Source organism: Petaurus breviceps, unplaced genomic scaffold (genome assembly GCF_028583685.1).
Source record: "Petaurus breviceps papuanus isolate PSGF00001 unplaced genomic scaffold, PetGlider_PUasm1.0 118, whole genome shotgun sequence".
Taxonomy (NCBI): Eukaryota; Metazoa; Chordata; class Mammalia; order Diprotodontia; family Petauridae; genus Petaurus; species Petaurus breviceps.
This window is the reverse complement of record NW_027185616.1, coordinates 25,027,261-25,041,945: the sequence shown is the minus strand read 5'-3', so window position 1 is coordinate 25,041,945 and position 14,685 is coordinate 25,027,261. Positions and strand designations below refer to the sequence as shown.

The following is a 14,685-nucleotide window of genomic DNA, read 5'->3' as shown; positions in this document are numbered from 1 at the left end:
AAAAACCTTTTGAAAAACTGCATCTAATTCTGTTTAAAAAACACTAGATAACATAGGAAAATGGATCTTTACTTAAAATGATAAGTAGCATAATTTTGAAAACAGGAGCTAGCCTTATTTGTAATGGGGGTACATTATGATCAAATCAGGAGCAAAATAAGTATTCCATTTCATCACTTCTATTGGTTATGCTACTAGAAAAGATGACCACAACAATAAAGCAAGAAGAAGAAATTAAAGAAGTAAGTGTAGGTAGAAGAAATGAAATTATTGGTCATTGGCAATGGGATGAGAAGGGGGATGATGGAAGGGAGGGCGGGCTGGGGGGGAGGGAAGTTGGAAGCACCCATTTTTGAAACAGGAAAGGATCAAAGTAGAGAATAGAACAAGTGCGAGGTGGGATAGGAGGGAGGGAAATATGGTCAGTCTTCCACAATATATCCACTATGGAAATGTTTTGTGTAGCTACTCATGTACAACCTATATTGAATTGCTTATCTTCCCAGTGGAGGTGGGTGACAAGGGTCAAGAATCTGGAATCCAAAGTTTTAAAATCAAATGTTTAAAAATATATATACATATTATTATTAATATTTTGCATGTAACTGGGAAATGAGATATACAGGCACTGGGGCATGGAGATCCACCATGCCCTATTGGAAAGTAGAAGGGGGAATGGGAAAAAATATGGGAGAGAGCAGATTGGAGGTGGGGATATTCAGTGGGAATGCTGTTTTGGGGTGGTGGGTAGGGAAAATTGGGGAGAAAATATGTAACTCAAAATCTTGTGGAAATGAATGATGTAAACTAAAAAATAAAAAAAGAGAGAAAAAAAGAAAACCAAACAAAAACAGGATTCACCATTTGATTTTTTTAAAAGCTAGCAAAATTGGACAGTATTATGAAATAAAATAGGTTGAAACAAGTGCTTTTAAAATTGTGTGTCAATTGTGAAATCATGGTTTCAAGATGAAAAGGGTTGGAGTCAAGATGGTGGAGTAAGAGCAAGAACTTGCTTGAGATCTCCCCCAAACTCCTCCAAATACCTGTAAAAAAAATAAATCAACAAATTCTAGAGCTACAGAACCCACAAAACGACAGAGTGAAGCAAATTTCCAGCCCAAGACATCCTGGAAGTTTTACAGGAAGAGTACATTGCACCGCACTGGGAGTGGAGCGCAGTCTAGTGTGGACTGTGCCAGCACAGACAGGGCTGGAGTAGGCCTCAGTGGACTGAATCACTGGCAGCTTTGGCAGTTTCCAGGCTTCTCAACCCACAAACACCAAAGACAGCATAGAGGGTCATTGGGAAAACTCTGTGGGACCTGGGTGAAAAAGGAGAAGTCACTGCTGCTTCTGGAGCTCTGGGCCCCCAGACAGTGGGATATCAAGCAGCTGATACAAAACCCCTGAAACCTGGGACAGTACACCTACCTCCACCTCCACCCCCACTGAAAGTGAGTCCTACCTTGACAAAGGGTTAGAAAGTCAAGTATTTGCCTGGGAAGATGAGCAAACAGCATAAAAAAAGTCATACTATAGAATCTTACTGCAGTAACAAGGAAGATCAAACCACACAATAAGAAGACAACAGAGTCAAAGATCCTGCATCAAAAGTCTCCAAGAAAAATATGAATTGGTCTCAGGCAATGGAAAAGCTCAACAAGAATTTTGAAAATCAGGAAGTAGAGGAAAAATTGGGAAGAGAAATGAGAGCAATGCAAGAAAATCATGAAAAATTAGTCAATAGCTTGCTCACCGGATTTGGCTTAAGGAGGGAATAACATACACACTCAATTGGGTATCTTACAGTATAGGAAAGTAGGAGGGGGGATAAAGCAAAGGGAGAAATGATAGAAGGGAGGGCAGGTTGGGGGAGGGGACAGAAGCAAACGCTTTTGAGAAGGGACAGGGTCAAAGGAGAGAATAGAATAAGTGGGGGGCGGAATAGGATGGAAGGAAATATAGTTAGTCTTTCACAACATGACTAGTATGGAAGTGTTTTGTGTAACTACATATGTATAACTTGTATTGAATTGCTTGCCTTCTCAATGAGGGTGGGTGAGGAGGGAAGAAGAGAGAATTTTTAACTCAAAATTTTAAAAACAAATGTTAAAAATAGCTTTTACATGCAACTGAGAAATAAAATATACAGGTAATTGGGTATAGAAATCTATCTTCCCCTACTAGAAAGTAAGGGGAAGGAGATAAGAGGGGGGTCATGATAGAAGGGAAGGCAGACTGAGGGAAGGGATCATGCATTCCATTTTGGGGTGGGGAGAGGGGAACAATGGGGAGAAAATTTGGAACTCAAAGTCTTGTGAAATTTAATGTTGAAAACTAAAAGTAAATAAATTAATATTTTGATAAAACAAAATAAAATTGCATGCCAAGGAACCCAAAAACGTTCCTAAGTTTTCTTCTTTAAAAAATGAAACTTACATTGTTTGTAAATAGGCACAAGAATGCTAATTTTTGAGGATTTTATTATAAAGGTTCTGACAAAGTTTTGTTTCAGTTGAAGAGTTCTACCACTTTGTATAAGTTTACCACTGTGGAAAACCAGTAATTTGGATCAGCACCTCACAGCTTATTCCAAGACTCACAAGCTTATCCAAATGAACATGTGACCAAGATATAAAAGGTCATATCACAAACATATTAAGAAAAAAAAGTGCCTATCAGATCTATGAGTAGAAGGAAAGTTTATGGCCCAGCAAGAGATGGAGAGGATAGAAGATAAAATGGATAATTTTGATTATATAAATTAAAAATGTTTTGAAAAAACAAATCCTTTTATGGGGAAAAATTAAGTGGGAAAAAACTTCCTTGCAGCTAGATTCTCTACATACATAAGAAACCAATTCAAATTCATAGGTGTAATAATTATTCCCCAATTGATAAATGATCTAAAGATATGTGAACAGGCAATTATTAAAGCTGCATATATAAAAATGCTCTAAGTTACTTGTAATTAGAGAAATACACACAATAGTAGTTCTGAGGTTTAATCCTGAAGCTTCTGTTAGCATCTGGGGGCTCCTTACCATGTAATATCCATGTAATCATTTAGCCTTTTCACCCTGGAACATACCTCCTCCCTCTCTTCTAATGTTGCTTAATTCCTCCTGTGGCCTCAATTCTGTGGAGGGTCTCTGAATGGCTAGCCTTTATTCCCTTCCTAGCTCTAGCCTTATTAGGACTTCAAAAACCTGACTCTACTCCCGACTTTTTGGAGTTCAAAACCATGCCCAAGTGCTAGGTACCTTTATTCCCTCATCCCTTCACTTTTCAGCCCCCTTTTATGTTTTTTCTTCCTTCATTAGAATGTAAGTTCGGTGACAGCAAGGGACTATTTGCTCATATCTGAATCCTCAGTGCTTCACACAGATCATTACACATAGTAAATACTTAATAAATCTCACCCCTTCCCTCTCTGAATTTTCTTTCTTCTTTTCTATTTCAAATCACAAGTAAACACGGATTGCATGTCAAGTCTTATTAAATATGTAGGTAATTATACTGGCATATAGAAAATCATCAAGGCTAAACAAAAATTAAAATTGATATGTTTGATGTAAATATGTGCCTTCCTTTATCTCTTTTTTATCTACTGTATCATCATTTTAGTATGAAAATTGCATGAAATACTTTAAGAACTTAATGATAAATTAAAAATAAAAGTCTTATCAAATATTTTTAAATGTTTATTTTTAATGATAAAGATAATTCACAGACGTATATTCTGTAAGGGTCTTTATCTTAGAAAATGACATATAAATGCAAAGTAACAGCACCTTAAAATTACTTAAAAATATAAATTCATTTCTTATTGTCTTTTCAACCCTATGGAAATTATTCAGACAGTTACTTTTAAAACAGAATAACTCTCAAGGTTTAGAATTTGAAATTATTTATAAGTTAAAAGAACCTACACAAGTCATGGGATCAAGATCTGCTTTGTGGAAATGTCTCAGAGAAAATAACACAAGGAAAAAATACGGAAAATTGTTTTCTAAAGCTATCAAGTACTTTTAGCAACTATAGAACACAACCTGCTTCTTCTTAAGTCAACTAATGAAATATTTGCTTATTTTTCTGTTAATATAAAAGAATGTAAGCAATGTTTCCAGTCCTGAAAATAAGGCATCTACTAGAATGAAATGGAAGAAAATGGAAGTGAAACAATATGACAGGGAGCAAAATATAAGAAACAAGAAAACACAGTCTAGGTATGCTGAAGTGGAAAAAAGACCTCAATTTAGTGCTAGGTTTTGTTTCTACTCTCTCCTCCCTTCCCCTTAGTAACTTCCTATTCCGTTTTTGTTTCTATATTTCCAATGCCTTTCATATAGTAGGCATTCAACTATGTTAAATTGAACTGAATTGTCTCAGCAACCAGTGCCTAGAATTTTAATTTTAGACATATATAATATATCTAATATATACCAACTAGTGGCAGCTATGTCAAACACAAGATCCCTCTAGGAATGCTTACCTGGCAGATTCAATACATTATATTAATAGTAAATAACACAAAAATTTTTTGAAATCTGGTTATTATGCTGCCAATGTATCAAAGGCTTTGATTTCACCATGTTGAAATTTCTTGTGATGAACATCACAGTATATTTATAACTAGCGGTTTTAAATTTGACCATGGTCACAGAACTACTTATTGTCAAAACCAGGATTTGAACTTCCTATTTGAGCTTCCTATCTTCAGGTCCAGCAAACTATTCACTGTACCACAATGACTCTCATCTTAAATATCTTTAAATAATTAACAGGAATTATAATTAGCACGACTACCATAATTTAAAAGAGCAGAATATTAGGAAACTAATAAACTTGTGATTTAACTAGAAATAATTCACAATTAATTTGTCTTTGTCTCAATAAATTTCTGAATGGAGAAATCATTAGAAAAATAATCTTGGTGCCACATCCTCCCCAGATTTTATTTTTTCTTATAAATATATGAGTTGATTAAACACATCAGTGGAGTGCTGACATTTCCCATATTTAATGTCTTCAAAGGAGAAGCTCCTTCAAACTTGAACAAAAAAGGGAAGAAAAAAAGACATTTTTCAGAAAATATAATACATACATAATTTAACTCCAAAAACTCAGCTGAAGTTATCTAAGAATGATCCATAAGCAAAGTAACTGAAGCCCATATTAATAATTCAGAGGAAAGAAAAAAACAACAAAAAAAATTGACACCAAACCAAATATCAAATAGTTCTTTAAAATGTTTCCAACATAGCATTTTAAGTTAGTGGCTTATATTATGTAGGTAAAATCTCAAACCTTAGAACATCTATTTTCATGATATTCTCATAGAAGCATTTAAGCAACTAAATGTTATAGGTTACTTAGCTAGAAAATTAATCATCACAACCAGATGTAGGAATTTCAATTCCTAATGTTACTTTCTTTTTTTTGTTACAGAGTTTTATGCCTAATTTCATAATTTTCCTTCAAATACAGTGAAAGGTTCATTGCACTACATGTAAAAGTATAGTTTGGACATTCATATTTCATTGGCATAACTAATGAATGCCATTTACATCCAAAGCATTATAATAGATGATACAAAAGATGTAACAGAAGTTCAGTTCAATTCAGTTTGACCAAATTCAAAAATTTTCCTGGATAAACACAGTCACTGGTAATTTGTTTCAATGCTTCTTCACTTAATCACTGCCTTCATCAAATATAAAATGGAGATAATAATAGCAATTCTGGCACTTGTTCAGATTCCAACTAATCATTATTCCACATGATATTTCTAGACATATTGACCAAAATTAAATCAGGAGTAATATGTCCTATTGGGATAGTAAACCTTGGTTGATCTGGATTAATTAAGAAATCTATGAAGAGAGAAAATAGGACATTTTTGTTTAATGTGCCATTTAGTTAAAAAAGTGAATATATTCAATACTTATTTTTAACTGATTAGGTACTTGTTAATCCCACTTTGATCTGCTTTCCCCATCATCATATGTTTGTACTGATGTATCTGATTTTGTTCAAATGTTACAATTCACATATTTATAGACAGATGCAAATACAGAATTAGACATAGATGTAGATATATGTAGATGACTATGGATATATATATATACACATTTGTATTTATTCACTCTGTCATGACCCTTCTTTCCTTTTTTTTTTTTTAACGTCTAATTCTCTCCTTTTTTCTGACCACGTATTCTATTTAAGTCCGCTCTTTATTGTTATCATTCCTACATTCTTTCCATTTGGAAGTTTTGAAAAATTTCACAGTGACCATTGATTTTAACTGTTAAAAAGTTCACAGCTATTGTCGGGAATCCAACAACCTCTGAAAAGCAGAGTCTTGCGCCTTAGAGTGAAAGAGTGGTTTAGATTTGCTTGCTCTATAGATGTCTTTTCATCACAATCCATCCTTTGCAACAGAGGAGCAACAGAACCATGTCCAACCTTGTGGGACACAGGCATCTCAACTCTGCTGATGCTAGTCTCTCTAGAAGGGCAATCAGGAAAGCACATACATGTACAGAAAGACCTGACTGAGTACGTGCTGTCTAGCTAGTCTTTGCTTACAAGTACATATACATATTGGCCCTTTAATCCATAAAAAACACATACAAATTGACTCACAAGCACATATACTCCTTGATGAAAAGAATATTCCCACTTTTTCAGTGCTTAAGTATAATAATTACAGTAACTTCAGGCAGAAATCTCTCAAGTTGTCCATGTCCTTATATGTTCTCTTGCATTTCCCTGTCTAGATTTGTTAATGCATTCTGCTAACTATCCTGAGTCATCTAAGGAAAGATAACTAATTAGGATGTCCTCAACTTGAAATTATTTTTTTGATCATAAAGTCTTTTCATTATGCATATCTGTATCCTTTACTTGTATTTGTAGAGTATTGAGATCCTGAAGTCATAATGGACAATAAAAATTTCTACTTTTATTTTGTCTTGTGCTTGCTACTACACAAGAATAAAATACTTTTCAAAGACTTGTTTAATATACTGTCAACCTGAAAGTTTGGTTAAAGGAGGTAAACAGGTTAGTTGATATGTAAATCTGTATTGTATAAGCCTTTAAAGCTAGCTGTATACATACATGTGTGGAGTCAGATAAAATCTGAATGCCTGATCAAAAGAATGAGAAGGCTTAAATACATTTTAGATCCATCCCAATTCAGGATGGCTTTGTAACTCAAATTTATGATCTCTATAAATGTTTAATCATTGTATGAGAAAGGAATCTTCTTAATTGAATAGATGGTAAATACAATAAAATAAGAGAGCTGACAAAGTATCGATTGAAATTTTGACCCAGGATATCTGTGTTTTCTTTACCATTAATATGCCATAGCATAGTATATGTCCAAAATAATATTAAGATAAGAAAAAGTCCCATTATTCATGTTAGTGCCTTGGGTTAAGGGTCTCATCCTTAGTGTCCATAAAGTCAGCCTTATCTTGGTTTATTGCCACAGGAAGAGGTATTCTCTGGGTTTACTCAGGGAACAAAGAAGCTGCTAGATCTATGCTCTTCTTCTTGTTGATTAGTTCAGGCTCTGGCCTTTATTGAAGTTATTAAATTCATATTAAATGATCATCTACATATGCATGGAAAAAGAATAAAACTGGACCTGAAATTTCTTTTTTTTTTCAACACAAAAGTCATTTAATCTAACAGCATGACAAATAAAGTAACAAAATACCCCCATGCACACATGGTGTACATTTTCCTACAGTTTATCAGAAGAGCAGATGGAAAGAAGATACATAGAGAGTACATACATGACCTGGGAACCAATATGGAAGAGGCATGCATCATTGTCAATGAAACACATCAAGAACTGATATGGCCATGGCACATGTATGACTGGGGTGATGTACCTCCAAACTTCAGAACTGCTAAAATCTTCTGGTGATGTTGGTGAACTGCTCTCCACTAGATGCTGTCTGCCTTCCACCATGTATCACACCACCTTTGCTGGTTGTCTTCAACTCTCCAGTGTTGCCTCTAAAATAATCTGGTTATTGAGCTATACTCTACTACCTTGTACAGAGGTTTACGTATTAATATCTATTTACTGTTCTCTGTTCCCATCTACTGTAATGCAGTGTTTAAAATGTCTTTCCCTACAAAGGGCAGACTGATGCTTTTAGTGCATATCTTGGAATTATGATGTTACATCCATCTGGGGAACTTATGAACACCCGTAAAAAGTTCCCAAGCCAAGTCTCTCGATTCCTGTTGTCCAAATTTCAAGTTCATGGTACTAGTTACTATCTGACCTTGAGTTAGAACATTCCTCATAGCTCCCATTATATTATACATCCTGAGCCCATGTCCTCACGAAGCATTTCTTAGATAATCACTCCTAATGCCCCACAGGAGTTCTGTATAGGTTGGTGCATTAAGGTCCATTTTATACCCAGGAACTATCAGTGGCATGTAACAAACTGAAAAACAGAACAAAAACTAATTGAAACACACAGGTCCCAAAATCCTACCTTATTCTGCTTTAACTGCTGCTTTTCAGTTAGACTCAAGCTTTCCAGATTTTATATATGTATATATATATTATATTATATGTACATAATATAATATATAAAGATATATTATATATAATATAATAGATATATAATATATAAAGATATAGATATATAATGTAATAGATATATTACATATATAGATTATATAATGAATTGAAATCTGCCTCTTTACAACTTCTACTCTTGTTTGTCTCTCTAGGTTAAAGTTGAATATATAACTCAATCTTCTATATGAATTCATCCCCTTTGCTTCTAAAAATATCATTCTCAAAGGAGGCACATGAGTTTCTCCAAATTCTGCCTCCTCTCACTTCCAACAGTAGCTGCTCCCTTAGTCTATGATGGCATTACTGGCCTTACTTTAGTTACCCTGAAAGGTCCAGTATGAATTCATCGATGTGTAATAATACTCTACTCTTTCTGAAGGTTTTCCCCAATTTCCTTACATTTAAATGGGTTTTTCTCCAGGATAAATCATCTGATGTTCCCCTAATAATGGCTAAACCTAAACATCTCCCTGTACTGCTTATATTCAAAAGGGTTCTTCTACTATGAATTTTATTATATAAAATAAAGTTTGGACAAGATTTGTCTACATTCATTACAATAAAAAAAATTATCACTAATAAGAATTGTGATGTTCTTTAAGGTTCCCACTCCATTTGAAAGCTTTTTGACATTCATCACACTGGAAGGATTTCTCCTATGCATGAAAAATATTTAATGTTGAGTTAGACTTTAATTATTGGTGAAAGTCTTCCCATATTACTAAATTCAAAGATCTTTGAGTGAATTCTCTTACATGAAGTAAGGCTTCACTTCCGACTGAAGGCTTACCCATATTCATTACATATATAAGGTTTCTCTCCAACATAAACTTTCTCATATGCACATGAAGGTCTCCTTTTGTGTCAAAGATTTTCTTACATTCATTGCATGAGAGGTTTTCCCTCCAGTATGAGTCATTTCTCATACTAATAGCTTCTCATCAAATTGAAATATTGATGAGAACTTAGATTTCAAAATTATATTTATAGGATTTCTCTCCAGTACGGATTTTAAAATATATTTGACATTTTCCCTTCTGGCTAAAGGCTTTGCAACATTAATTAAATTCAATGTATTTTTCCAAGTAAGAGTTATTTTATATGTATTACTTTTCCCTATCTGGTTAAAGGCTTCCCTTATGAGTTCTTAAATGCCTATTAAGTTTTCCTTTCTGGATGAAGGTTTTCCCACATTCATTGCATTGGAAGGGTCTCTCCCTAGTATGATATACTTGATGGTAAATCAGGCTTTTTTGATTGATGAAGGCTTTCCCACATTCATAACATTCATAGGGTTTCTCTCCAGTATGAATTCTCTTATGTCTTTTAAGACTCCCATTCTATCTGAAGGCTTTTCCACAATCGCTACATTCAAAGGGTTTCTCTCCAATATGAATTTTTTATGTATATTCAGATTTCCCTTGAGGTTGAAGGCTTTCCCACATTCATTACACACATAAGGTTTCTCTCCAGTATGAACTTTCTTATGTATGTTGAGGTTTCCTCTTGTGGCAAAGACTTTCTTACATTCATTGCACTGAAAGGTCTTTTCTCCAGTATGAGTTGTTTGATGATGAATTAGGCTTTGATGATTGGTGAAAGCTTTTCCACAATCATTACATTTATAGGGTTTTTCTCCTGTATGAATTCTCATGTGTCTTTTAAGGTTTCCCATCACAATAAAGGCTTTCCCACACTGGTTACATATATAGGGTTTCTCTCCAGTATGAATTCTCTTGTGTCGATTAAGGTTTGCCCTCTGTGTGAATGCTTTCTCACATTCATTACACTGAAAAATTTTCTCTCCAGGATGAAATATCTGATGATAAGTTAAGCTTTGATAATTGGTAAATGCTTTCCCACATTCATTACATACATAGGGTTTCTCTCCAGTATGAATTCTCTTATGTGATTTAAGGCTTCCATTCCACCTGAAGGCTTTCCCACACTCATTGCATATATAGGGTTTCTCACCAGTATGAATTCTCTTGTGTTTATTAAAATCTCTCCTTAGAAAGAAGGCTTTTCCATATTCATTACATTCAAATGGCATCTCACCTGAATGAAATCTCTTATGGCTTATAAAGTTTCCCTTCAGGATGAAAGCTTTCCCACATTCATTACATATATGTTGTTTCTCTCCAGTATGCATTTTCTTATGTACCCTTAGGGATGTAGTGTACTTGAAGCCTTTCCCACATACATTACATTTCAGGTGTTTTTCTCTAGTATGACTTATTTTATGTGTCATAAGGACTCCCCTCCAGCTAAAGCCTTTCCCACATTCATTGCATTTATAAGGTTTTTCACCAGTATGAATTATCTGATGTTGTTTAAGGCATGTATGGTATCTGAAGCCTCTCCCACAGGTATTACATGTAAAATGTTTCTCTCCAGTATGAATTAGTTTATGTGCTTTAAGACTTTCTTTCTTGCTGAAGGATTTGTTACATTCATTACATTTATGGGGTTTTCCTCAAGGATGTTGTCTATGGTAGAGAATAAGGTCTGACTGTTAACTGAAGGGTTTCCTGCGTTTCTTATACATGAATTTCTTCCCAGTGGAGACTCTCTTAGGTTTAAGTGGGTCAAAAAACTGCTTCAAACTCTTTCCAAGGGTACTGTATTTAGGAAGATTTTCTCCTATAAGAACTCTCTGTTGTGGAATAATAACTGACCCCAGGTTGAGCTTTCTCCCAAATAGATTACATTCACGAACAGATTCATTAGTGAATATTACCTCCCAAGTCTGTGTTTTTTGGTTTTCTTTCTGCCTTTCTAACCTGTCATCACAATCCCAAGTTTCTCCCAATGTGGAATGCCGGGGGCCTTCCTTTATGAATCTCTCTTTCAATGACTGTCCCATAAAAATATTCTGCTTTATAGTTGACACCTTGATTTCACTTCTTGTGTTCTGATAAGGAGAATCTAGGAAAGGGCTAATCAGGACTCCTCCTTCTGCCATCCCTGGGGCTTCTATTCTTTCCATCTGGGAAATCACATCTGGTAGGCAAACAGGAACACCTCCAAGGGAGGCAAAATGTTCGTAGTTCTCCAGCATCACATCCCGATACACGTCCTTCTGGGAAGGTTCCAAGAGTCCCCGTTCCTCCCAGGTGAAGTCCACAGCCACATCTTGGAATGTCAGTGGTATCTGGGATCTGGTTGTTAGGAGGACAGAAGTCATTCCCTTCTCCTCCTTAATTCTTCTTTCTTGGAGAAGAGCTGAATAAGGAGAAGCCAAAACCAATGGCCTGCCTTCATACTGCTGCACTTTCTCCTCCAGAGCTGACTGCGTCCAGAGGCTAGATATAATTCAGGATGACTAGAGATGGCCTTGGATTCAGTGGGAGACCTTGGTCTTTTTAAGCGAAGGTCTTTTCAAGTTCTCACTTTGAGTGAGGCAACACCCATTCAGTGAATAGGCCTCTTTAAGAAGGGAGTCAGGGGATGGCTCCTAGATTAAGGGAACTATTTATCACTGCGGTCTCATGCCAAAGGAGTTCTAGAAGAGTCTGTTACTTCATTGGCAGCTCAAGAGTAGTGGAGAAGCAGTTTCATCCAGCAGGAGAGCTTTGAGGACCAAAAGGGAAATAGATTGTTCTTCAAAGAGATCAAGAGTATCAAGGCCTGTCATTCAGAATCATGAGCTGCCCTGGGCACATGGGCACCTACTCTTTATTTTCCTTCCAGGTTTCTTAAAGTGTGTGCCACTTTTCTCTAAGAACACTGCCTAGTTAGATTCTTTCTAAAATCCTTGGTGATGATGAGTTCTGAGGGGTTATATGTATCATCTCCCCAGTACTTACTCCTTGACTGGGAGTTCTGGATTTGATCATATTCCTGGGATTTCTTTCTCTCTCTCTCTCTTTTTTTTCCTGGTGTTTTCTTTCAATTTGCCCTCTGGTTCTAAGATATCTGGACAGTTTTCCTTTAATTTGTTTGAACTATGATATCTTGGGATGGTTTTTCAGGTAATCTAATATTTCTTAAATTCTTCCTCCTCAGTCTTTTTTTCCAGGTCAAGTTTTTCCTATGAAACATTTAATATTTTCTGGGTTTTTTTTCAGTTTTTTGATTTTGTTTCATTATTTCCTGATATCTCATAGAGTCATTATCTTCTATTTAACCAATTCTAATTTTCAAGGAGCTTTATTTGCTCCATTAAAGTTTTGTATTTATTTTACCAAGTTATAGATTCTTGTTTCATAACTTTCTTATGTAGCTTTTATTTCTTTTCCTGTTTTTCCTTTCCATTTGCTTATAACTGCAAAGGGCACTACAGTTGTCCAGTCCCTCAGATCCCTACCATCGGCATCATCCTCTATTCTTCAGTATTACTCATCCAGCATAATTAATCCATTGCTAAATCTTGTCATTTCAACCTTAGCAGTATTTCTCATATGTATTCTCTTCCTTCTATTCATATAGCCACAATGCTAGATCAGGCCTTCCTTACCTCTCATGTGGACTACAGACTCTTCCCATGTGAATCCATCTGCTACTCAGCTGCCAAGATGGTCTTTTCTATGGCATAAGTCTAACCATGTTACCCATGGCTCATTGAGTTCCAGTTGTTTTCTGTTAGCTATAAGATCAAACATAAATGCTTCTGTTGGGTTTTTAAGTCATATCCTCAAAACCTGGTTCCTTCCTTCCTTGCTAGTCTTATTACAATTATTCCCTACAACTCTCTAAGAATTGGCTACACTGGCCTACTTGCAGTTCTTCAAATAATACACTCCATCTCCCCTCTGTGGTTTGCATTAACTATCTCCCCCCCACCAACAACTGAAATGCTCTGGTTCCTCACTTCCATCTCTTAGTTTTCCTGGTTGTCTTCAAGACTTCAGCAGCAGCAGCAACAACAAAGGGAAAAGGACCTATTTGTTAAAAAAAAAAATTACAGCAGCTTTTTTGTGTTGGCTAAGGATTGGAAATTGAAATGCCTCAAAATTGGGGAGTGGAAGAACAAGTTGTGATTGTGATGGGATATCACTGTGCTGTAAGAAATTAGGAACAGGATGATTTCAGAAAAACCTAGGAAGACTTACATGAACTGATGCGTCGTGATGTGAGCAGAATCAGGAGAATGTTGGACACAGCAAAAGCAATATTGTATGATGAACAACTGTGAGTGACTTTAGCTTTTCTTAGCAATAGAATGATCCAAGATAATCCTAAAAAACTCACGATGAAAAATGCTGTCTGCCTCCAGAGAAAGAACTGATGCCATCTGAATATAGGCTGAAGCATGCTATTTTTCACTTTCTTTTTTTCAGTTCAAGTTTTCTTTCACAAAATGACTAATATGGGAATGTTTTACATAATTGTATATATATAAATTGCTTACTGTTTCAGGGAGGGGGAAAAGGGAGAGATAGAATTTGGAACTTAAAAAGGAATGAATTTAAATTATTTTTACATGTAAGGAGGAAAAATAAAATATTTTTAAAAGGACAGATCAAATCCCACCTTCAAAAAAAATCTCCTTATCTTGTCTATTGCTGGAAGAGTAAATGCTACTGACAAGGCTGATCTTGCTAGTGCTCAACACAGAAGCTCTGATATGCTCTATTTCCAACCCAGGCCAGCTTTCTCCTTCCTTAGATATCCTCCCCTCCCCCACCACACACACCACTCATATTCCCAATGCTGATGCTGAACACTGTGCACATACTCAACTGGCAGAACCCACTAAACCTTAGAACTCCCAAGTTCTAGAAATGTGCCTCCCTGGCAGCTGGGATTATTGGCATGTTGCCCTATACTGGGTCTTCAGATCCTACCTTCTATAGGAGACCTTATCCAGTCCCTTAGATGTTAATATTTTACTTTTTCAGATTACCTTCATCTGCTCTCTTTGTATTTTTGCATGTACCTAGTTATTTATACATAATCTTCCCCTTAGAATGTACACTTTTAGAAGGTAGGATTTTTTTTGCCTTTCTGTGTATGATCAGCACTTTGCATAGAATGGGATAACTTCCTATGATAAATACTTAAATGCTTGTTGACTTTTACTGAACGACTGCCTGAGAAGGTTTTCAGGACATGATTAG

General features: G+C 35.6%; 1 pseudogene; it reads right to left on the bottom strand.

Annotated features, from left to right (window-relative positions):
• Positions 1–9,669: 9,669 nt before the first annotated feature.
• LOC138161528 (zinc finger protein 665-like) lies at positions 9,670–11,851 on the bottom strand (annotated as a pseudogene).
• Positions 11,852–14,685: the final 2,834 nt, after the last annotated feature.